Source organism: Anomaloglossus baeobatrachus, chromosome 2 (assembly GCF_048569485.1).
Source record: "Anomaloglossus baeobatrachus isolate aAnoBae1 chromosome 2, aAnoBae1.hap1, whole genome shotgun sequence".
Lineage (NCBI taxonomy): Eukaryota > Metazoa > Chordata > Amphibia > Anura > Aromobatidae > Anomaloglossus > Anomaloglossus baeobatrachus.
The window spans coordinates 231,838,265-231,864,676 of NC_134354.1; positions in this window are offsets into that span (position 1 = coordinate 231,838,265).

Sequence of the window (26,412 nt, forward strand, 5' to 3'; positions counted from 1 at the left end):
TTAAGTGAGCAGTTTGTGCAGGGGATGAGGTCCTCAGAGGACCGTAAGCAGCTTCGGTTGTGGGCCCTAGAACACCCTGACGTGGACTTTGCCGTATTAAAGGAACGGGCCATCAAAGCTCTGCAACCTCCCGCACTGGAAGCTCCTGAGCCAACCCCGTGGCCAGTTGAAACTGCTCCCATAGTGGTGGCTCCTACCCCATCGGCACCTCCAGTGCCTGCAGCCCCAAGCGGGACGATGGAAGAGCTCGCTGCTCGAGTTCGCCACATGGATGGGGACCTTGCTAAGATTCTCGCCGCACTCCAGCCTCCAACCAGATCCCAGGCACCGGTGGAGATGCAGCTCGCCGACAGCCCGGAGGACGTCCCCTGGATGCAGCGGAGAAGGGCCAATGGCCCACGGAACGGGCCCCCAATCTGTTACAGGTGCAGCAAACCCGGCCACTACTCCCGACGGTGTCCGTTAAACGAGCAACCCCTGGGGCCACGGGCCAATCCTCAGGAGTAGAACCCCATGGCCCCCCAGACTGGTGGGACCGGTACATCGTGGCCCAGCCTATCATCCCCATGGCTGTGGACGGCATACCGGTGATGGCTCTCCTGGACACTGGATCACAGGTAACCACTATACCATACATACTGTATCAACGGTATTGGGGAAAAGACGAGCTGGCTCCCCCAGATGCCAGTATAACACTGATTGCTGCTGATGGACTCCCATTGACCCAAGTGGGATACAAGCAAGTGGCCATGACTGTGGGACGAGCTGAACTGCAACACCAGGGTATGATTGTGATAATGAATGAACCCAGTGATCATAACCCAAAGATAGTGCTAGGAATTAATGTGATGGAGCACTGTATGAGTGATGTGCTGACCCTACTGCAGCAGCTGGCCGCCACGGCGGCGGGGAGCCGAGAGAGAGCTGTGCAGCGTGAGATCCGAGCCTTGATGTACCGCCAGCATGTAAACTCGACAGGAGGAGAGATTGGTGGGGTGAGAGTGATGGATGTTGCCCTGTTGATTGTGCCCCCTAGGAGCGAGATGATGATTTGGTGTAGGGCAGCAGTAGGGCCCCAGGGGTGTGACTACCCTGCCATGATAGAGCCCATGCACTCCGAGCACTGGCCCACAGTAATGGCCGCCCAAGGGGTGGTAGATGTAAAGAAGGGGAGAGTGCCTGTGAGGGTGCTGAACTGTGGGGAGGAAGAAGTCAGGCTTCCCCGGTATGCTACATTTGCTAAGTTGCTCACTCTGGATCCCCACACCATCCGCGAAGCAGTTCCCCCAACCTCACCACCGACTGCCAGCACTCAGCCGCCCCAAGGGGAGTTAGATGAGTGGCACCAACAGTTACATGTAGGCACTGACGATACCCCTACACATCACAAAGAAGGGGTATACCGGGTGGTACGGGAGTATGAGCAAGTTTTTAGCAAACATCCCCTAGACTTTGGGCAGATTAAAGGGGTCCAACACCATATCTCCACCGGTGAACACCCCCCTATCAAAGAGAGGTACAGGCCTATTCCCCCTGCACACTACCAATGTGCCAAGGACATGTTGAGGAACATGAGGGAGGCAGGGGTTATCAGGGACAGCTGTAGTCCCTGGGCCGCCCCGTTGGTACTGGTTAAGAAGAAGGACGGCACCATGCGGATGTGTGTGGATTACCGGAAGATTAACCAGATAAATCATAAAGATGCTTACCCACTGCCCCGTATTGAAGAGTCCTTGGCCGCACTGAGAACCGCGAACTACTTCTCTACCCTTGACCTCACCAGTGGGTACTGGCAAGTGGCCGTGGCACCCGAGGACCGGGAGAAAACTGCCTTCACCACCCCAATGGGGCTCTGTGAATTCAATAGTATGCCGTTCGGGCTGTGCAACGCCCCTGGAACCTTCCAACGGCTGATGGAATGCTGTCTGGGGCATCTAAATTTCGAGACCGTCCTGTTATACCTGGATGATGTGGTTGTGTACTCCCAGACATATGAAGCCCACCTGGAGCACCTGGCTGAGGTGTTCGCGTCCCTTGCAAAATATGGGATGAAGTTGAAGCCCTCCAAGTGTCATCTGCTGAAACCCAGAGTGCAGTACCTGGGGCATGTGGTGGGTGCAGAAGGTGTCGCCCCCGACCCCGAGAAGATCACTGCCATCCAAGACTGGCCGAGACCAACCACAGTGAGGGAAGTAAGGCAGTTTCTGGGTCTGGTGGGGTACTACCGTCGCTTCATCAAGGGGTACACGAAGATGGCTGCCCCCATGCAAGACCTCCTCGTGGGACAGACCAAAGGTGGTAGACCCCACGGAGCCCCACTAGTGTGGGAAGAGAGGCATGAGGAATCCTTCCGCCAGCTGAAAGCGGCCTTGACCGGAGAGGAGATCCTAGCGTATCCTGATTACAGCCACCCGTTCATCCTCTACACCGATGCCAGCAATGTGGGCTTAGGGGCAGTCTTATCCCAGGTCCAAGACGGGAAGGAAAAAGTAATTGCTTATGCTAGCCGAAAGCTCCGACCGACTGAAAGGAATCCTGAGAACTACAGCTCTTTCAAGCTCGAGCTCCTGGCGCTGGTGTGGGCTATCACCGAGCGGTTCCGCCATTACCTGGCCGCAGCAAAGTTCACCGCTTTCACGGATAACAATCCGCTGACCCACCTGGACACGTCCAAGTTGGGCGCGTTGGAACAGCGGTGGGTGGCCCGGCTAGCCAACTACGATTTCACCATCAAATACAGGGCCGGTCGTGCCAACATTAATGCTGATGCACTCTCTCGGATGCCCCACTTGTCGGAAGAAGGGTGCGAGGATGACGACCTCGAAGAGATCGAGTTGCCTGAATTCCACCAGCCGCCAACTGAGAAGGTGCATGTCCACCAACAACGGGTGAACCTGGACCCGCTGCCCAGTCAGGAGTGGCAGGAAGCTCAGAACCAGGCGCCCGCTGTCCGCCTAGTCAAGATCCTGGTGGAGCAAGGCGCTGCTGGAATAGACCCTGCCGCCCCAGCTGAAGCCCAACGCCTGTGGCGAGAACGGACCCGGCTGTATCTACACCAGGGGAAGTTGTACCGTGAGCTGATTAACCCGAAGACTCATGAGAAAATCCGCCAGTTGGTGATTCCCCAAGCTAATGTGCCCACCGATCTACAAGCGTACCATGATGGTGACGGACACTTCGGATGGAAGAAGCTGGAAATGCTGTTGAGAGAGCGGTTCTATTGGAGCGGGTTGCGGGAGTCTGTAGAGGTCTGGTGCCGAGAGTGCGGCCCTTGCACGCTGAGAAGGAAGGACGAGACCAGCCAGAAGGCGCCCCTACACCCGATCGTTACACATCAACCGCTGGAGCTGCTCGCCCTGGACCATGTAAAGCTCACCCCCAGCCGAAGTGGGTACACCTACGCTCTGTCCATAGTAGACCACTATTCAAGGTTCATGGTGGTTGTCCCAGTCAAAGACCTAACTGGCCGTACCACTGCAAGAGCGTTCCAGGCTTATTTCTGTCGACCATATGGATACCCTGAGAAAGTGCTTACTGACCAAGGCCCGGCCTTTGAAGCGGAGGTGTTCCATGAGTTTTTTCAGTTGTACGGCTGCAAGAAGATCCGGACCACACCTTACCATGCCCAGACCAACGGCATGTGTGAGAAGATGAACCACTTGGTCCTGGGCCTCCTCAAGACGTTGCCGCTAGAAGAGCGGAACCTGTGGCCGGAGAAGCTACCTGACTTGGTCGATATGTACAACAATATTCCTTCCAGCTCAACGAAGTGCACCCCAGCATACCTGATGAGGGCTCGCCCCGGCCGGCTACCGGTGGATCTGGATATGGGATTGGAAGCCCCAGAAGCACTCCCTTCGACAGCCGAATGGGAAACTCGGCGGAGGGTGCAATACCGACAGATTCAGGAATATGTTGAGAAGAACTTGAGTCGGAGTCGGGAACAGCAGGAGCAGCGCTTCAACCAGAGGGCGTCTGCTGACCCTTTCCAGCCTGGAGATGTAGTGCTGAAGTGGAAGAGGAGGACCCACAAGATGAATGATCAATGGGAACAAACCCCATACGTCATACAGCCCACAGGATGGGAAGATGGGAAGGCCTACAAGATCAGTCGTGACCAAGGGGGCACTTTGGCCACGGTTTCCCGGGACCATCTAAAGAGGTGCCCACCAGCATTGAGGGCAGCGGCTGAAGTTCCGGTCCCTCCACTAGCGGAAGAGGCAAAAGAGGTAATCCACACCGTGATGGGTGACTTCCCAGCGGACTGGCCTACACAGAACGGCGCGGTGATTCTTCCAGTGATACTGTTCCCACAACCCGTGGATGAAGAAGTGATGGAGGCGGTCAACCGTGAGCCAGTGCCAGTGCCCAGGAATGAACCTGTGCCCAGCTCCCCTATGCCCCCGCCTGCCCCACACGATAACAGGGAAGAGGAACTGATTGTTCCCTCACCCCCGCGGCCTGTCACCACTGACACCGGACCCCGGAGGTCCACTCGCCCCAACCTAAGTAGACCCCCACTTAGGTACAGGGAAACTACTATTTAGAGGGGGGGGAAACATTGTGTGTTAAAAGTACCGTTTGAAAAGTTTGAAAATGAAAAAAGAATGAATAATTGATGAAAAGTTACCTGATTGTCAACGTGATTTGCACCGGTCGTTGCCGGCAACTAGTCCCCGTTGGGACCCCCTTCACCATTTTGCATAAGGAACTCCTTATGAACAGGCCCAAGAACTTGCAGGGCAACCACAAACTAGTGGCATGTAAATAATGTTGTTGTGGCTTTCACTGTTACCGCCTCCGGAGAGGCAGATTGGAGGAAGGGCCCGCAGTGGAGTAGGCTGGGGCCCAGCCACCACCGGAACCGGTGGCAATCCTCTGGGGGTTTCAGGGGTCCCCATGAACGTGGGTCCCCTGAAAAGGATAGAACCCGCTCGGGCAACTTGTGCAGGACTGGGGTCAAGGGGTGCTGCCTGTTTGCTTAGGGGCAGCATCAGGGCCAGGTTGCTTGGGTGGGAGAGAGCGGAAGCCGTAACCCTAACGTTTAAGTAAGAGTACCTCCCGATGTGGGAAGAAGTTATTATAATTGCATGTGTGTTACCGTTTTTTATATTTTTCAGTTGGTGAAAATAAAACCGGTGATGGACGGGCAGCCCGCAGACGGTCTGCATTTAACTAAGGGGGAATGTGGCGCCCTGGACAAGCCAGGGGCCACAGAGAACAACAACCACAACACCCCACACTCCCAGCAGGCACACCGAAGTCAGACACAAAACCCTTGTTGCCTTCCTCCAGGGGCTGATGTTCACACCAGGGGGTGGGCCAGGCGGTTGGCCCCGCCCACCGAGGAGTTCACAGTCCTGGAGGCGGAAAAACCAGGCAGATTAGTTTTGGAGAGGAGTGAAGACAGTTGGAGAAGTGAAAGTGGAAGGAGGAAAGTAGTAAAAGAGCAGCCTGAAGTTGGTTCGGGTGTGTGGCCCGGACAGATCAGCAAGGCTGGCAGACGGTGGTGACCATCTGCAGGAGTGGCCTATCGGAGTCTACCGTGAGGACCGTGGACGGGCGGTGGCCCGGCGGTACCGGATCGGTACGCAAAGAGAAGTCAGCACCATCTGGCAGGGGCTTACGGACCCCGACAAGGCTAGGAGTCGCCGTGAATTTGCCAAATTCGTTATTGAAGGGAACCTCCTGGGTTTCCCAACAGCCAAGTCCCGACAGAAGGCAACAGTCCAACCAAATGAGGGAGACACTGCCACTGCCAAGGCAACCGTTTCTCAGGGCCAGCGCCTGCGGGCAAAAGGGGCTCCTCCAGGCCATATCCAAGCCGGGGAGCGGGTTACCGGTGGGAACCCATTGGAACCGTACAAGCTACTTAGGTGCAGGGAAAGGCAGTCACCACCAACCTGCCGGGAGAAAACAACACCGCAGCCGTCTGTGGGACCCGTCCATCCAGCCGTGTGTTTTACCGAGAACTGTGTCTTCATCATTGGCTGAGTGAGTACCACCGTGCCGTGCGGCACAGCGCTGCCCCCGCGACCCTGCACCTCACCAGGCCCTGTAACCCGCCTGCCATCCATCCCTACCCCATCACCGGGCCCCGGGACAACCAACCCCATACCCACGGAGGGGAGAAATAACAACAAAGCTGCTCCCTGTCACCGCTCCCGGGATCCCCGTCCAGAGCAGCGGTGGTGTCACCAATATCACCACAACCGTGGGTGGCGTCACGGACAATAATCAAAACCCCCACAATCAAAATCCTCTTTTCACTCACGGGCGAGGAGCGCCGCTCGAGTCTCCGGGATCCAGCCCACCGCTGGAGCCACCACCGAGCAGCAGCGGCAGCCGCAGCAGCAGCAGCGGCCAGACCCGAGCAGTGGGAGAGCGCAGCGTCCCCTCCTCCGCCCGCGACATATATATTCTGTGTATCAGAAGCTCCCTTCTCTCAAGTATAGACAACACATTTCTGTTGGGCGAGAGGTAGATAAATTGGCACAAAGCTGTTTCAACTCTGTTCATTAGTCCTCTTAGCCCTCTTCTAGAATGGGGCGATACATTTTGGTCAGTGAGTGGGTAAAAATACAAAGTTACATCATAGCCCTCAACCAGGGATATGGGAGAAGGAATCTTAGCGTATGTCCCCATTTACATGGTCTCCTTTTGGACTCAGACAGCATGATGAGCATATGGGCTATGTAACCACTCTTCCCCCTGCATTAATCCCTTCCTCCCAGCCTAAATATTCCTGCACCTCTCCTATTTCCCTCATCTGAGAACTCCTGTATTAACCCCATGTATACCAAACCCTAACTCCTAAACCCCTTGAGTCTACACTGCTATTAAACCCTTAATTTCCATGTAGGGATTCAGAGTATTAGGCGGGCTTTACACGCTGCGACATCGCTCGCAATTGCGAGCGATGTCGAGCGCGATAGCGCCCGCCCCCGTCGTACATGCGATATCTGGTGCTTGCTGCCGTAGCGAACATTATCGCTACGGCAGCGTCACACGCACATACCTGGTCGACGACGTCGCTTTGACCACCGAACAATCCCTCCTTCAATGGGGAGGTAAGTCCGGCGTCACAGCGACGTCACCGCGACGTCACTAAGCGGCCGGCCAATAGAAGCGGAGGGGCGGAGATGAGCGGGACGTAACATCCCGCCCACTTTCTCCCTTCCTCATTGCCGATGGACGCAGGTAAGGAGATGTTTGTCGTTCCTGCAGTTTCACACACAGCGATGTGTGGAGCTGCAGGAACGACAAACAACATCGTATCTGCAGCAGTAACGACATTATGGAAATGAACGACGTGACACAGATCAGCGATTTTTTTACGCTTTTGCGCTCGTTCATCGTCGCACCTAGGATTTACACATTGCAATGTCACTACCGGCGCCGGATGTGCGTCACTAACGACGTGACCCCGACGGTATATCGGTAGCGATGTCGCAACGTGTAAAGCCCGCCTTAGGCGGGTGATCTGTAATTGTGTGTATTTTAGCCAAAGTAGGTGGGAAATATTAAATAATGTGGATCTGATTGTGTTTTAGTATTGTGCTAGTACTGTGTTTTTACAGTGAGTAAAATAATAACTGTAGGCTTGTGGGGTGTGTAATAAATATTCTATATTAGTGCACGGTTTTGTCTCAGTTAGTCACTGTTAACATATACATTTTGGCAAAAACAAACCCAGAAAGCTTTTAGGTGTCATTTATTATTTTATATTAATTATTAATAGTCAAAGTTGACATTAATATTATTATACAGAACTCTCCTTCAACAGTTGTCTGAGGAGTTCCCCTATAATATAATGGTAAGCCAGCCACTGTTTTATTTTAATTATTGAAATATTAATATAGTCGATGCTGACATTAATAAATAATATTGGAATTCTCCTTTACCATATTGGCGGGTCAGACCCACTGTTGATAATTTTTTGTGTGTTTTGCTTGGTGAAAATCTTTGGTCATCCTCTGTGAACTGATCAGGCCGGAGGTACGGGGTCAGAAAACATTGATAGATGGTTCAGGGTTGTGTTGTTCTATACGTTCAGAGCCCTGATAGTTCTGACTGGTGATGTAGTTTTTCAACCTGAGCTACAGTATATATGGGACAAAATCTACAACAGAGAACCCAATCTTTTGTTTTAGTACATCGGCTCTTTAGTGTTTTTCTGTTTTCTTTGAAAGAGGCGTTTGGGGCAAACTATATAGAGAGTCATAGTCGTTGCTCTCAAGGAAAAATGCAAGGAGGACAACACCAAGATTGCTCCAGAAACAGTGAGTATGGATTTATCTACCTTGTAACCCTTAGCAAAACACAGTAGCACATTTAACCCAGTACCCCTCACTACACCCAAATCTGCTCTATTGGAGCAAGCATATAGTCACGATAATTTGTGTATAGACAGTCGGTCTGGAACAAAACAAGCAATTAGCTGCACATGCCTACTAAACTAAAAGGGACAGATTTCCCAAATTTCCATTGCCAGTGTTCAAATTGTCTCTCCAGGGAGGAGACGAGCTCTAGTGCACCCTTTTGGAAGTAGCAATCCTAAAAGTCAAAAGTTTCTCTTTAACAAACCTTTTCATATGACATACAACCAGATCAGATCTCATACTTTGCACTGACGAGGGACAATCATCCCGAAACACCATGTCTGCAAATTGAGCTTATGATCTTGTATAAATCCTAGGTCATATGAAAAGGCTCGTTAAAGGGCCACTTTTGACCTTTAGGATTGCTACTTCAAATAGGTGGCACTAGATTTCGTCTCCTTCCTCCCTGAAGAGACAATTTGAATATATACCAGAAGAGCATTGCACCTATAAGACTCCACACCACTGACAGCCAGAATGGTTTGTCAGCCTCCGTAAGGAGAAAAGTTCTCCCCTTAGAACCCACTGCCAGTGTTGTGATACTAATTTGCAAAGTAAGACAACACTGCTTGAATCGGTACTACGGGAGATGAAAAATCATTTTCTTGATACTGATGAACAGCTGACGCTGTTCTGTCTGATGCTGAGGTCAAATCGTGTAAGGACAAGGAAGCAGCTAGTGATGCAATAATTAATCAGTTCAGGGAGGAACTTGCTACAAGATCTCAACTGATAACGAGTATGCAAAATGAGTATGCAAAATATCATCAATGGTTTCTCAAATATAGTACCACCCTTCTCTTTCTCTCTGAAAACTAGGTCAGATTCCATACCAATTTGTGCCCTGTGCAGGACAGAAAGGGGGATGTAATGGAATATGTGATGGATTGAATATTTAAAATTGTGATTTATCCATAAATGTAAAGGCAAGTATGTGCTTTCTAAAGGTATGAAAGAATGCATAGTTACATAGTTACATAGGTTGAAAAACACCTAGGTCCATCTAGTTCAACCTTTCTCTACCGATTCTACATTCGGTCCCTAAGTCACTTATAACCAACAGTGTTGTGTGTACTGAGGAAATCATCCAGCCCTTTTTTTAAAAGCTGTTATAGTATCTGCCATTACTACCTCTTGTGGTAGTGTATTCCACAGTCTGACTGCTCTAACTGTAAAGAACCCTTTCCTATTTAGCTGTTGGAAGCGCTTTTCTTCCACTCGCAGTGAGTGCCCCCTGGTCCTTAGTACTGTCTTTGGAAGAAATAAGTCATGTGCCAGTCCTTTATATTGACCACACATGTATTTATACATATAAATGAGATCTCCTCTGAGACGTCTTTTTTTTAAGCTAAACATATCTAACTTTTTCAACCTGTCATCATATGGGAGGCCTTCCATTCCTTGTAATAGTCTAGTTGCCCGCCTTTGAATCGACTCTAACTTCTGTATGTCCTTTTTAAAATGTGGAGCCCCAAGCTGGATCCCATATTCCAGATGTGGCCTTACAAGTGATTTATAGAGGGGTAACAATACGTTGGGATCACGGGATCTAATCTCTCTTTTTATACACCCTAAAATGTTGTTTGCTTTAGCAGCTGCTGCTTGACATTGAGTACTGCTGCTCAGCTCATTTGTAATGAGAATACCCAAGTCCTTCTCCTGTTCTGTAGTCCCGAGTTTACTTCCATTTAATGTATACGCAGTTATAGGATTACTCCGTCCTAGGTGCATTACTTTACATTTATCAACATTAAATCTCATTTGCCAAGTATCTGCCCATTCAGACATCTTATCCAGATATTTTCTTTTGCTATTACTTTGTTGACTAGATTTTTTGTTGTTTTGCAACGTAATATATTGTTAAATCTGAGAGGCTCAGACAGGTGCAGAAAAATTTAGGCCAGCATCCAATGCAAGAGCATTGGATGGAATATGCTAATGACGCTCAGCTCAGGCTGAGCCGAGTCTCACGCAACTGTGATCCAATCCTGCGAGGAGGGAGAGATCACTTTCTTCCTCTTCTTTGCTGCCTGTGTGTTCGTATATATCACACAGCATTCGGATGTCATCCTAGTGCTGTCCGATGTTTCACTCGCACCCATAGACTTGTATGGGTGTGAGTGAGCAGAGACTCACAGACAATTGCAGCATGCTGCAATTTTTTCCTGTCTGATTTGGGCTCACTGATATGAGCTGTCTGATTCATTAACATTGGGCCGAGTGCAATGTGTGATTCATACGTCAGTATGACGCTGGCCTAAATCTGAGGGTGTTTTTTGAACTTGCAAGTTTAAACAGGAGTTAATTCTTAGAATGTTTTTTGTACCCCCTGTGTTATTTGCTTGTACTTTTGAGTTTAAGCACTAGTTTCAATAGCGTTCAGTAGTAGCACAGATTGCAGATATAACGACGTGTGACAGAACAGGAAATGTATATTGCTTTGTCACTGTCGGGGGCGGGGGCCAGCTTCCCCGTCGCAAGGGGCTGCTCGGGGAGATTGCGCTCGGATCCGGTGCCTCCTCCTCGGTGGCTCGAGCGGGCCAGACCCGGGGCTCGAGCAGCGCTCCTCGCCCTCAAGTGAAAGGGGGAATTGGGTTTCTTTCGGGATGTGGAGAGTTTGTGACGCCACCCACGGGTTGTGGTGATGGTGGGCACCACCGCTGCTGGTGACGGGGTTCCCGGGAGCGATGGCGGGGAGCAGCTAGGTGTTGACTCCTCCTTGGGTAGGGGCTGGTGGTCCCGGGGCCCGATACTAGGGAGGAGGATTCCGCAGGATGGGTTTTGGCCGGGTGCAGGGTTGCGGTGCAGCACAGCGCGGTGCCGGATGGCACTGTTGTACTCACGATTAAACCACACAGAGTCACTGGTAAACTAGGAACTGCCGGTGTCCGCAGCCTTCGGTACGGAGGGTGTTTTTGGAATCCCACACACGGTACAGCAGACCCCTGTTCTTGCCCTGCAGCCAGATGCCTCTTTCTTTTGCCTTGTTCTCCACTCTCTCTCCTCAGTCGGGAACGGGGAGCCCACTCCCCCTGCAGTGATTCGGGTCTTCCCTTGATGCCGGCGGGCCGCTATCCTGCCCTGGTCACCTCAGGCCCCTTCCTCACACTTCCCTTCCTTACTGCAGCCAGGAGCTATCCTCCCCTGGTCTGTTCTCTTCACTCTCCTCACTCACTCTGCTCCAGCCCCTCCCCCGCTGCTCTGTTTAGCTCTTACACTGGGGGGGGTGTCTGTCCTGCTGCACTGGTGTGGGATCAGGTTACCAAGGAGGAGAATGGCCTGCACTTTGCTGGATTTCTGCAGGCTCTGTGACACCCTGGTTTTGCCAGGGCGTCACATCACCTCTAAGTAAGAGAATATATCTAAGTCGCTACTAGGGTTGTCTGTTAAGGCTGCTTTACACGCTACTATTTCATCTCGTATGCGATGCGACACGCCCAGGTCGTATATACGATCTGCAGAGATAGGTCGTCTCTGAGCCGTCATACGTGCATATTCTATACGATGCCACATCGATCAATATCTCGTTAGATCTACCGAATCGCAGACAGGGATAAATGATTAACATTACACGAGTTGTGTATGCCTTATACAGCACGAAGGACAATTCGTTACGTAGTTGGTACCACCAATCATAGCGGTGGGCGTGAGGCATGGCGTGGAGAGACACGTCCGCGTTGCATATGACATACATAAGAACGAGGAGGCTCGTCGTTGGTAGGGTGTCACACGTATCAATATACCGGTTTCGTTCAAAAAAACAAACAATATTTAGAAAATGAACAACGTGTATGTGATCAACGTTTTTGCGCACAATCAGGGTCGCACGTAGGTGTAACACGCAACGACGTCACTAACGATGCCGGATATGCGTCACTTACGACGTGACCCCGCCAACATCTCGTAAGATATATTGTAGCGTGTAAAGCCCGCTTTACTCTTTTGAATTATGAAGGATTGGAGGAGACTATATTAGAAATTTGTTGTTTTTTTGTTGTTTAAATAAAGTGTGTTGTTACATGAGCTAAGACAGGAAAGGCATGAATAGTTAACGGACATACACCGTGGAGTGTCGTGTTATATTACATTTATAGCCTAAAGTGTTGGCACCCCTGAAATTGTTCCAGAAAATGAAGTATTTCTCCCAGAAAATTATTGTAATTACATGTTTTGTTATACACATGCTTATTTCCTTTGTGTGTATTGGAACAACACAAAAAAATGAGAAAAAAGGCAAATTGGACATATTTTCCCACAAAAACCCTAAAATGGTAGGACAAAATTGTTGGACCTTCAATTTAACCCCTTCATCCTCCAGTGATTTTTTTTATTTTTCATTTTTTCCTCCCCTTCTTTTAAGAGCCATAACTTTTATGTTTACATCAGTCTTGCCATATGAGAGCTTTTTTTTTTGCGGGTCAAGTTGTACTTTTGAATGAAACCATTAGTTTTACCAAATAGTATACTAGAAAACAAGAAAAAAAAATCTAAGTTCGGTGAAATTGCAAAATAGTGCAATTGTAGAAATTTTTTTTGGGGTCTTTTATTTACCACGTTCCCTATATGGTAAAACTGACGTGTCAGTATGCCTCGTGTCAGTATGAGTTTGTAGATACCAAATATGTATATTTTTACTTTTATCGAAGGGCTGAAAAAAAATTCAAAAGTTTGTCCAAAAAAAGAATAGCGTTTTTATTTTCCGAGACCCATAGCATTCTCATTCTTCAGGATCTGGGGCTCAGTGATTTCTAATTTTTTATGTCTTCAGCTGTCCTTTTTAATTATACCATTTTTGCGTAGATGCACATACAGTCATGGCCGAAAGTGTTGGCATCCTTCAAATTGTTCATAAAATAAAGTATTCCTCCCAGAAAATTATTGCAATTACACATTTTGTTATACACATTTATTTCCTTTAGTGGGCTTTACATGCTACGATATCGTTAAAGTATTATCGGCGGGGTCAGGGTGTTTGTAACCCACATCCGACGACGTTAACGACATCGCAGCATGTGACGCGTACGAGTGACCTTAGTCGATCGCAAAAGTGGCCAAAATCGTTCGCCACGAAGAGGTCGTCTTGAATCAAAAAATCGTTAATTGCTTATTAGCGATGTTGTTCGTCATTCCTGCAGCAGCACACATCGCTATGTGTGACACCGCAGGAGCGACGAACATCTCCTTACCTCCGTCCACCCGCAATGCGAAAGGAAGGAGGTGGGCGGGATATTACGTCCCGCTAATCTCCGCCCCTCCGCTTCTATTGGCTGGCCACTTAGTGACGCCGCAGTGACGTTGCTGTGACGCTGAACGCACCTCCCCCTTGAGGGAGGTATTGTTCGGCGGTCACAGCGACATCGCTGCACAGGTATGTACGTGTGACGCTGCTGTAGCGATAATGTTCGCTACGGCGGCGATCACACAATATCGCACATACGACGGGGGCGGGTGCTATCGCGCTCGACATTGCTAGCCGATGCTAGCGATGTCGCAGCGTGTAAAGCCTGCTTTTGTGTAGATTAAAAAACACAAAAAAGCAAAGAAAAAATATAGGCAGATTGGACATAATTTCACATAAAACTCCAAAAATGGGCCGGACAAAATTGTTGGCACTCTCAACTTAATATTTTGTTGCACACCCTTTGAAATAAATAAATGCAATCAAATGACACGCCCGCCCCAGGGTCGGGGGACTCAGGACCGGACTAGTCCGGGGACGTCAGCCATGGCGGGGTCCGGTACTGTGACCCTGGCGGTGTCTTTTGGAGTAAATAAAAGGTGGTTTTAAATAAAATAAAATAAAAATAAAACAGTTTTTGTCAACTACACCACTTGCGGCGTGCGGCCAGGTTATTTGGGGCCACTGCTGCAGGTTTCTGCTGGGGCTGATGGAGTGATGCAGCCTGGATAGTTAGAGCCCTCCGCAAGCAGGGACAGGCCCCAGCAGTGGATGATGGGGGCTGTAGTGGGAAAACAGTCTGTGAGTGCACGCCGTCAAGGAAACACTCCACATCAGTGTTTTAACTTAACTTGCCTTGTTTACTTTGCTGTGGTGGTACCTGAACCCACGGGTGCCGGTCCCAGGTGTATCCGCTCCCCTTGTTCTCCATGCCAGCTGTGACCTGGGTTGGCTGTCTTCCATGCACACTTGTTGTTGATGGGCTTCCGTGGCTTATAACTATTTGGGAACCCCTCTGTTTTTGTCTTGGTCCTATTGCAGGCAGCCGGGACTATTTAAGGGATTCAGTCCCCAGTCCCCTCTTTGCTGCTTGTGCTTCAGACTTTTTGGGTTGGTGATGGACCCTTCTTCTCACCTGGCAGAGTTAACAGCTGACCATAAAGTGTCCCACTATCCTAGGTGCTGAGTCCCGTGAGCCGGAACCAATTCCGAACTTCCACAGGCCTCCCGTGGTACCTGGAGTCTGATGCTTCCACAGGTAGCCCACGGTGCCTGGAGTCCCGTTCCATATCCCATAGCTCTCACTCCTTTTACAGCACTCCGTTCTCACTGCAGGTCTTTTCAGTACTTTTCACTTTCTACTACTTCTGACTACTACTCCTCTCCTCCTCTCGCCTTCACTTCCTTCTTTCACTTCATTCTCTGACAGACTTCTCTTGACAGACAGTTTGTCTCAGACTCCACACCACTTCCTCCCGCCTTTTCCAACTGACCACTGGCCCCTCCCCCTCGCTGGGTTTCTCTCTCAGGTTGGGTGGCTACTATCCAATCAGTGCCCTCCCCTTTTACCTGTTACTAGCCAGTCTCCCAGCTTGGTGTTGGGGTTGAGAGTGTGTGGACTGAAGGTGCTGGTGCGTTTGCTCTTGAACGGATATTCCGGAGTTTGGATTTCCACGCGTTACATTTGTGCCACGTGGTACCGCAGGGGTGCTACACAATCGCTTCCCATAGCCATCAACAAGCTTCTTACACCTCTCAGCTGGAATTTTGGATCACTTTTCTTTTGCAAACAGCTCCAGATCTCTCATATTTGAAGGCGCCTTCTCCGAACAGCAATTTTAAGATCTCTCCACAGATGATCAATGGGATTTAGATCTGGACTTATTGCTGCCACTTCAGAACTCTCCAGCACTTTGTTTCCATCCATTTCTGGGGGCTTCTTGAAGTATGTTTGGGGTCATTGTTCTACCTGAAGACCCATAACCTAGGAGGCAAACACAGCTTTCTGACACTGGACAATAAATTGCAACCCAATATGCTTTGGTAATCTTCAGATGTCATGATGCCTTGCACACAGCCAAGGCACCAAGTGCCAGAGGCAGCAAAACAACCACAAAACATATTTTATCCTATTTGACTGTAAGTCCTGTGATGTTTTCTTTGTAGGCCTCATTCTGTTTTCGGTAAACAGAAGAATGATTTGCTTTACCAAACAGCTCTATCTTGGTCTCATCTGTCCACAAGACACTTTCTCAGGAATTTTGCTTACTCATGTACGTGTTGGCAAACTGCAGTCTAGCTTTTAATGTCTCTGTGTCAGCAGTAAGGTCCTTCTGAGTCTCCTGCCATAATGTTTAATTTCAATAAAATGTCAATAGAGAGTTCATGCTGACATTGATGCACCCTGAGACTGCAGGACAGCTTGAATTTCTTTGGAACTTCATTTGCGCTGCTTATTCACCATCTAGACTATCCTGCGTTGCAACCCTTCATCAATTTTTCTCTGCCGTCTACGTCCAGGGAGATTAACTACAGTGCCATGGGTTGTAAACTTCTTGATTATGTCGCGCACCATGGACAAGGGAACATCAAGATCTCTGGAAATGGATTTGCAACCTTGAGATGGTGGCAGGTAAGATGGGGGTCTCCACCCTTGTTTAGATTTTCGGGAATTGAATTAGATTATCGTCCAAGTCCCATATCCTCTTCCTTTGATTTCGGAATTATTCAACCAGATTGTGGAAGCTAAATGACTCTACAAGTTGGACTTAAGCAGAGCTTATAATCTGGTTAGAATCAGAGAAGGTGATGAATGGAAGACGGCTTTCAATACACGTGACGGGCATTTCGAAAGTCTGGTCATGCTACTTGGTCATGGTGTGTCGGCATTATTTTGCAATGTAAAATATATATATATATATATATATATATATATATATATATATATATATATATAAAAAACAAGTATTATATATAGTATATAGTAATATTATTGATCTTTGTGTGGTGGGTGTTGTTCAGTAACACTTAATAGTATATGTTATTTGGTAATTGTATGGCTATTTTTTGCTGCATTACTAAAAAGAAATGTAGATATTTATAGATTTGTATTATTTAATTATTTTTATGGTGGCAATAAATGTATCACTAATTACTGTGAGACACTTTGGTAGGAATATCTTTTAGTACTGTTTATGTCGCGGGCGGAGGAGGGGACGCCGCGCTCTCCCACTGCTCGGGTCCGGCTGCCGCTGCGGCTGCTGCGGCCTGCTGCTGCTGCTGCTCGGTGGCTCGAGCGATGGGCCGGATCCCGGGGACTCGAGCGGCGCTCCTCGCCCGTGAGTGAAAGGGGATTGGGTTTTGGGATAGTTTATTGTCCGTGACGCCACCCACGGTTGTGGTGATTAAGTGGACACCACCGCTGCTCTGTCTGGGGAGCCCGGGAGTGATGGTACGGAGCAGCCAGTTGTTGATTTGCCCCTCCGTGGGTAGGGGTTTTGGTGATCCCGGGGCCCAGTGATGGGGTCGGTATGGTGGACAGGCGGGTATGGGGCCTGTGGAGGTGCAGGGGCGCAGGGCAGCGCTGTGCCGCACGGCACGGAGGAACTCACTCAGCCAGTAAACACGACACAGTTCTCGGTAAACAAACGGCTGGTTGGACGGGTCCCTCGGACGGTTGCGGTGCTGATGCTCCCTGCAGTTAGCGGTGACGGTCTCTTCCCTGCACCTATGTAAAGTCTTTTTGGTAGCGATGGGTTCCCACCGGTTACCCGCTCCCCGACCTGGACATGAGCCAGTGGAGCCCCTCTCTTGTCCGCAGGCGCTGGCCCTGGGAAACTGGTGCCTTGGCGGTGGCGGTGTCTCCCCTTAACGGTCGGACTGTTGCCTTCAATCGGGACTTGGTTGTTAGGAGACAGAGGTCCCCTTCACTGACGGATTTGGCAAATTCTGGCGACTCCTAGCCTTGCCGGGATCCGAAAGGCCCCTGCCCTGGTGCTGACTGTTCTTCGTATACTGCTCCGGTACCGCCGGGTCACCACCCGTCCGCGGTCCTTCCAGCAACCTCCAAGCAGTCCCCCTGCAGACTATCACCGCCGTCTGCTGACCTTGCTGTCTCAGTCCGGGGCACACACCCGGACCAACTTCAGGCTTTCTTAACTGTTCTTTTGCACTGTGTCTACTCTTACTGTCCTCCTTTTCCACGTCCTTCTACTTCATTCCCTAAACTGTTCTGCTTGGTTTTCCCGCCTCCAGGGCTGTGTACTCCTCGGTGGGCGGAGCCAACCGCCTGGCCCACCCCCTGGTGTGGACATCAGCCCCTGGAGGAAGGCAACAAGGATTTTAGGTTAGCCTAGATGTACCTGCCGGGAATGTGGGGTGCATGGGATGTTGTGACCTGTGACCCCTGGCTTGCCCAGGGTGTCACATTTACTCTGGAGTTCTTTTGTTTGTTGGCTGCGGCTGATTCCACTGTTTGCTGGAACTGCGATGTACAGCGAGTGTCAGGCCCTGTGGTGCTCAGCGAGCATCAGGCCCTGCGGTGCTTAGTGAGCATCAGGCACTGCGGTGCTCAGCGAGCGTCAGGCACTGCAGCTGTCAGAGAGCGTCAGGCCCTGCGGTGCTCAAAAAGCGTCAGGCGCTGCAGTGCTCAGCGAGCATCAGGCGCTGCGGTGCTCAGCAATCGTCAGGCACTGCGGTGCTCAGCCAGCGTCAGGCACTGTGGAGCTCAGCGAGCGTCAGGCACTGCGGCGCTCAGCGAGCGTCAGGCCCTGCGGTGCTCAGCAAGCGTCAGGCTCTGCGGTGCTCAGCAAGTGTCAGGCACCACAATGCTCAGTGAGCGTCAGGCCCTAAGGTGCTCAGCAAGCATCAGGCGCTGCGGTGCTCAGCGAGCGTCAGGCCCTGCGGTGCTCAGCAAGCATCAGGCACCACAATGCTCAGCGAGCGTCAGGCCCTGAGGTGCTCAGCAAGCGTCAAGCGCTGCGGTGCTCAGAGAGTGTCAGGCCCTGCGGTGCTCAGCGAGCATCAGGCCCTGTGGTGCTCAGCAAGCGTCAGGCCCTGCGGTGCTCAGCGAGCGTCAGGCACTGTGGCGCTCAGCGAGTGTCAGGCACTGTTACTTTGGCTGCCGCTGGTTTGTAATTTTCTAAGAGGTTCTTGAAGGTATTCCAGCGTTTTTCTATTCACATCAATGGTACAATGCTGTAATACTGCTATATAGTTGGCCAATAGACGGATCTTCAGAATGTGATAATGGCCTGTTCTAAAGATAAGATTGGAAACTGTAAAGTTTGGAAAATGCAGTTGATGTTGTGCAGTGGACTAGTCCAAAATGAAAATGTATTTATTTTATTATTTTATTTATTTTACTCCTAAATCTCTATTTATCTAAATGTGCAATTTAATATTTTTTCCAATATACTCTACTGTAGTTCAAAATTCCCTATCCCTCCCTCACCTCTCTAAATGCTTTATTTTTTATATTTCCTCTTTGATGTTGCTTCGTTTCATAATCCCAGTGCATGTTCGGAGGCTCAAACGTGACATCGTCAGGAAGCAGAGGCTCCGGTCACTGTCGCAGCCTCTGTCCCCTCCCTGAAATGAATTATCCTCAGTGACGTCCATTTCAAACACTGGGCTTGTCCCTGCTCTATTGAGTATACGCTGGCTGTCAATTAAAATGGATGCTCAGTAGAATCTTGTAACTGTGCAGAATTCCTCTCAGTGCACAATGACAGCGCACTCACTTGCCAGCTCTGATTAGATGTGACAAGCTGGCAACACTGTGCACTGTGTACTGTCAGTGCTCACGGTAAGTAAAGAACGAGCAATCAGACGCCAGCGCCACCCCCGCAACCAGAGGCGTATCTAGGGGGGCTGGCGGGGCATTTGCCCCGGGCGCAGCTGTCAGGGGGGCGCTATCGGCCTGCCTGATGCGGCGGTCTGAGTCTCCTCTTGTCTTGTCACCCCTGTAGTGACCGCAGGCTATTCTGAGTCCCGGCTGTCAAGCTGACAACCGAGACTCAGAGGAAGTGCTGTGCGCGGCTCCCACTGATCAATTGTCCCTGTATCTTTAAGGCCCCCTTCACACGTCCGTGATACACGTGCGTGTTTGGTCCGTTTCCGTATATACCGGAGACACGGCCAAACGTGCACCAATGTTAATCTATGATTGTGGTCACACGTCCGTTATTTCATTATGTCCGTGTGTGCGTGTCCGTGATCCGTATGTGTTTGCGTTTGGCACGGATGCATGTCCGTTATCTGCACGGAGCACGCACACGTGGACACAATGAAAGTCTATGGGTATGTGCACACACGTTAGTAAACACGTATGCATATACCTATAGTCCGTGTCCGTTTGGTGTTTTTATTTCTAGTGATGTCGGCTATTCTTTCTATTTCTGTGTATGTCGGTCAATCTCCCTGAGTCCGTCGGTCAGTCTCTCTGTCTCTCTGTCGGTCTCTCTGTCTGTCTGTCCCTCTCTCACAGTCTGTCGGTCAGTTTCCCCCCCTCTCTCATACTTACCGTTCCCCGATCTCCGGCGCAGCGCTGCACGGCATTCACACGGCTGCGGCGGCTTTTACTATTTTGAAAAAGCCGGCCGCCCATTAAACAATCTCGTATTCCCTGCTTTCCCCGCCCACCGGCGCCTATGATTGGTTACAGTGAGACACGCCCCCACGCTGAGTGACAGGTGTCACACTGCACCCAATCACAGCAGCCGGTGGGCGTGTCTATACTGTGCAGTAAAATAAATAAATAAATAATTAAAAAAAACGGCGTGCGGTTCCCCCCAATTTTAATGCCAGCCAGATAAAGCCATACGGCTGAAGGCTGGTATTCTCAGGATGGGGAGCTCCACGTTATGGGGAGCCCCCCACCCTAACAATATCAGTCAGCAGCCGCCCAGAATTGCCGCATACATTATATGCGACAGTTCTGGGGCTGTACCCGGCTCTTCCCGATTTGCCCTGGTGCCGTTGGCAAATCGGGGTAATAAGGAGTTATTGGCAGCCCATAGCTGCCAATAAGTCCTAGATTAATCATGTCAGGCGTCTATGAGACACCTTCCATGATTAATCTGTAAGTGACAGTAAAAAAACACACACACCCGAAAAAATCCTTTATTTGAAATAAAAAACACACACAAATTCCCTCATTACCAATTTATTAACCCCGACAAACCCTCCATGTCCGGCGTACTCCACGGACCTCCAGCGTCGCGTCCAGCTCTGCTGCATGGAGGTGACAGGAGCAGCAGAAGACACCGCCGCTCCGGTCACCTCCACACAGCAAATGAGATGAGTAGCGCGATCAGCTGCTGTCACTGAGGTTACCCGCGGCCACCGCTGGATCCAGCGGTGGCCGCGAGTTACCTGACTGACAGCAGCTGATCGCGCTACTCACCTCATTTGCTGTGTGGAGGTGACCGGAGCGGCGGTGTCTTCTGCTGCTCCTGTCACCTCCATGCAGCAGAGCTGGACGCGACGCTGGAGGTCCGTGGATTACGCCGGACATGGAGGGTTTGTCGGGGTTAATAAATTGGTAATGAGGGAATTTGTGTGTGTTTTTTATTTCAAATAAAGGATTTTTTCGGGTGTGTGTGTTTTTTTACTGTCACTTACAGATTAATCATGGAAGGTGTCTCATAGACGCCTGACATGATTAATCTAGGACTTATTGGCAGCTATGGGCTGCCAATAACTCCTTATTACCCCGATTTGCCAACGGCACCAGGGCAAATCGGGAAGAGCCGGGTACAGCCCCAGAACTGTCGCATATAATGTATGCGGCAATTCTGGGCGGCTGCTGACTGATATTGTTAGGGTGGGGGGCTCCCCATAACGTGGAGCTCCCCATCCTGAGAATACCAGCCTTCAGCCGTATGGCTTTATCTGGCTGGCATTAAAATTGGGGAGAACCGCACGCCGTTTTTTTTTAATTATTTATTTATTTATTTTACTGCACAGTATAGACACGCCCACCGGCTGCTGTGATTGGGTGCAGTGTGACACCTGTCACTCAGCGTGGGGGCGTGTCTCACTGTAACCAATCATAGGCGCCGGTGGGCGGGGAAAGCAGGGAATACGAGATTGTTTAATGGGCGGCCGGCTTTTTCAAAATAGTAAAAGCCGCCGCAGCCGTGTGAATGCCGTGCAGCGCCGGTGATCGGGGATCGGTGAGTATGAGAGAGGGGGGGACACTTCAGTCAATCGGGGGATTAGCGGTCACCGGTGAATCCTTCACAGGTGACCACTAATCAGTACTCGACACAGACAGAGCCGCGGTATGAGGATGAAGTCGGGTGAAGTTCACCCGAGTTCATTCTCATCGCGCAACTCTGTCTGCTGTCAGCCGACATTTATAAACGACATTGTGCATCACACACACGGACATTACACACGGACATTACACGTACACATACACGTTAATTCCACACGCACACACGGACGTTCTGCACACAAACACGGCTAGCATACGCAATTCACACAGGTGCCACACGGACCATAAAAACGGACACAAAAACGGGACACGGACTCGAAAAACGGCCCGTAACACACGTGCGTGTTTTTCACGGACGTGTGAAGGGGGCCTAAGACACGAGGATAATTGGAGCGGTGACCGCCGCCACTTCTGGGTCAGAGCGATGGCTGTAGTGTGATCAGGTCAGCTGATCACACTGCTGACGTCATTCTTCAGCGTCGCAACGGAGAGGCGGCGGCAGAGAATGCTAGTGGTGAGTGCTGCAATGGAGCTGGAGACATCGAATAGAAACAGTATGGTTTAAGGGGCATATGTATGGACACAGAATTGGGGGAGTGTGGATTGGGAGGAGGAAATTTCTATGGACACAGTATGGATAAGAGAGGATGGGGAGGAGGTAATTTCTATGGACACAGTATGGGGGGAGAGAGGATAGGGAGGAGGAAATTTCTATGAACACAGTATGGTGGAGAGAGGATGGGGAGGAGGTAATTTCTATGGACACATTATGGGGGGAGAGAGGATGGGAAGGAGGAAATTTCTATGGACACAGTATGGGAGAGAGCGGATGCGGAGGAGGTAATGTCTATGGATACAGTATGGGGGAGAGAGGATGGGGAGGAGGACATTTTTATGGACACAGTATGGGGGAGAGAGGATGGGGAGTGGGAAGTTCCTATGGCTATAGAAGGGTGAGATAAAGGATGGGGAAGTATATATGGACAGTATGGGGAGAGAGTGGGAGAGGTGATGTATATAGACACTATGGGGAGAGAGGTGATGTATGGGGAGAGAAGGTGAGGGGCGATGTATATAGACAGTGTGGTTATAGAGGATGAGGGGTGATGTGTATATAGACAGTATGCGGAGAGAGAGAGGGTGAGGGGTGATGTATGGGGAGAAAGGGTGATATATGGGGAGAAAGGGTGAGGTGTGATGTAAATAGACAGTATGGGAATAGAGGGTGAGGGGTGGTGTATACAGACAGTATGGGGAGCGAGGGTGAGGGGTGATGTATGGGGAGCGAGGGTGAGGGGTAATGTATGGGGAGAGAGGGTGAGGGTTGATGTATGGGGAGAGAGTGTGAGGGGAGATGTATGGGGAGACAGGGTGAGGGGTGATTTATATAGACAGCGTAGGTTGAGGGATGATGTATATGCACATAGTATAGGGAGCAAACGGGAAAGAAATTTTGAAGACACAGAATAAAGAGTGAGGGGGCAAATTTGAGGACACGGTATGAAGAGCAAGTGGACAGGATGGGTGTCATGGTTCGCCTCCCCGTCCACATGGCTAGCCTTCTCCCGTGCCTCACTTCCGGAGCCTGGATGCCTTAAAAGCTGACATTTCCAGTGAACCAGCACCGGCTATAAGCTTAGCACTGCTTTGCCTGTGATTGCTGGTCCTGTGAGTGATATCCTGATTTGTCTGTTCCTGTGCCCCCATGCCCTTGTCTGTGTCCGTCCCCTGGTCGTCACTCCTGTAATGTGTTCCCTCTCCTACTTCCCCACTCGGTTGCTTCCTCTGGTACTGACCTTGGCCTGACTTTGACTCCGCTTCTGCTTGTTCCTCCGATCCTGCTTCTGCCCATACTGTGTTTGACCCAGCCTGCCTGACTATTCCTTGCACGCCCCGCAGCTCTGCTTCTCAGCTCTGCTGTTAGGCGGTGTATGAGAACACTGTGTATTTACTTCCTGGTTCTCATTGCGCTGTGTAGTGTCTTCTGCTGCAGAGCTCCGGCTCGACCTGGTGGCAGCTTGACAATGGGTGTGGACACATTATTAGGAGTGAGGGAGAAATGTATACTGACACAGTATGGGGAGTGAGGGGGCTAAGTACAGAGGTAGGGAAGAGACAGTAAGGGATGAAAAGAATGTGAGGGGGCACAGAATAGAGCTTGGGTAGTGGGGGGCGGTATGGAGAGGCGGTAGCATGAGGGGACAGTGTGAGGCCATAGCAAGGAGGGGGTTGGGATGAGGGGGCACAGTATAAAAAAGGGGACACAGTGTGAGAGGACGGTGTGAAGAGTGGGTTCCGTATGGAAAGGAGAGGGCAGTGTGGAGGACATGTACCATAAGAGGGACAGTGTGCGTCATGTTTTGTGCGGAGAACACAGTGAGGGTCCATTATTTATTCAGGGGCACCGTGTAGGGCAGATATTTTTATATAAGAGTATTCTAATAATTCTGCTATTTTTAAGGGTATTGTGCCAGTATGTTCTGCAGGAGACTAGAGAATATGGAAGGCTGCAGAGATGAGCTGTGGATGTGAAAAGCCATCATGGAATCAGAAGATGAAGAAAAGAAAGAGATGATTCTGATCAGAGACAATGTCGTCTATAATGTACCTGGATGTAAATGTTTATCTGTCTGTGATACTGACATTCTCATCATTAGGCCTCAGTCCCACCGAGGGTCATGAGCATCAAATGCAATATGCTCATGACCTTCTGTTCAGGCTCTGCTGCGAGTGAGCTGAGTGTCATCCGACTGTGATCTGATCTTGCGATCGGATCACAGCAGTGGACAAGATAGTTATTGCTCCCTCTTATCCGCTGACTGTCTCTGCGTACATCACACTGCGCTCTGACGACATCCAAGTGCAGTTCGATGGTTCACACGCACCAATAGACTTGTATGGGTGCATTTGAGCTGAGACTTGCTGATGCTCTCAGCATCCTGTGATTGATTTCTCATGCCAATATGTCATGAGAAATCATTCGCAGTCTAATGATGACTAACTCCCAAGTATCTCCTTACTATTGTTAAAGGGAATCTGTCACCAGGTTTTTGCTAACCCAGATGAGAGCAGCATAATGTAGTGACAGAGACATGGATTTCAGCGATGTGTGACTTACTGAGTTGTCTGTTGTCTCCTGTGCTGCAGATCTAGAAGTTATACCGAGCTCATGAATATGCTGGACTACCTGCAGCATGCCAAGTAGTCTGTAATGATAATCTCCTGCTGATTAATCAGTAAATTACTGATTAATTAATTCATCACTTAATTAATCAAAACTACACCAAGCAGCCCAGTAAGTGAAACATCGCTGGAATCTCTGCCCCTACATTATGCTGCTTTCAGATTGGGTGTTAAAAATTGGTGACAGATTCCCTTTAAGGATATTCTGGAAGTTATAGGTTCATGCAGTACAATTGTATAGGAGACTGACCTGACATTACAATTGATGTACCATGTACGGTTTGTGGTTCTAATTAAGTATTTTTGTACTGATGAGGGTTTTGGTGATGAATGTCTGTACTGCTGGTGGTTGTGATGCTGTGTTTCTGAACTGATGGTGGTTCTAATTATTTATTTTTGTACCTCTGGTGCTGTTATTAGTTTTGATCCGGTACACAAGTAACAATTCATAAATTGTAAAATTGGACAACCCCTTTACTTAGAATTGGGCTATAGGGCTTAATTTTATAATTAAAAGGCTTGTTCAGGTTTGAGATGAATGTCTGCAATGACTCTATGGGGTACTTTGCACGCTGCAACATCGTTAGCCGATGCTAGCGATGCTGTGCGCGATAGGACCCGCCCCCATCGCACATGCGATATCTTGTAATAGCTGCCGTAGCGAACATTATCGCTACGGCAGCTTCACACGCACTTACCTGACCTGCAACATCGCTCTGGCCGGCGACCCGCCTCCTTCCTAAGGGGGCGGGTAGTGCGGCGTCACAGCGACATCACACGGCAGGCGGCCAATAGAAGCGGAGGGGCAGAGATGAGCGGGACGTAAACATCCCACCCACCTCCTTCCTTCCGCATAGCCGATGGAGGCAGGTAAGGAGATGTTCCTCGCTCCTGCCGCTTCACACACAGCGATGTGTGCTGCCGCAGGAACGAGGAACAACATCGTATCTCCTATAGGTGCGACATTATGGAAATGACCGACGCTACACAGATCGCCGATTTACGACACTTTTACGAACGTTTATCGGCGCATCTAGGCTTTACACGTTGCGACGTCGTTCCCGTGGTGTCACACGGAGCAACGTGTGATGCCACGGAAACGATGAACAACCGCCGCCATTTTAATTAAACAATTTTATGAAACCTAGCGACGAGTACACGACTCACGATTTATGAGCAATACTGCGTCGCTAGGAGGTGTTACAAGAGACGACGTCGTGTACGATGCCGGATATGCATCACGAAAACCGTGACCCCGACGATGCATTGCATGGTCAGTCGACTTGTGTAAAGCCCGCATTAGTGTGCAAATCACATATGAATGATTGGTCACATGGGGGGGGGCGCCAAACTGACAAACTGAATTCTTGCCCCGAGTGCTGGAAAACCTAGACACACGTCTGCCCGCAAGTGACGTCACGTCTGATCAGGGCCAGCGAGGGAGTGCA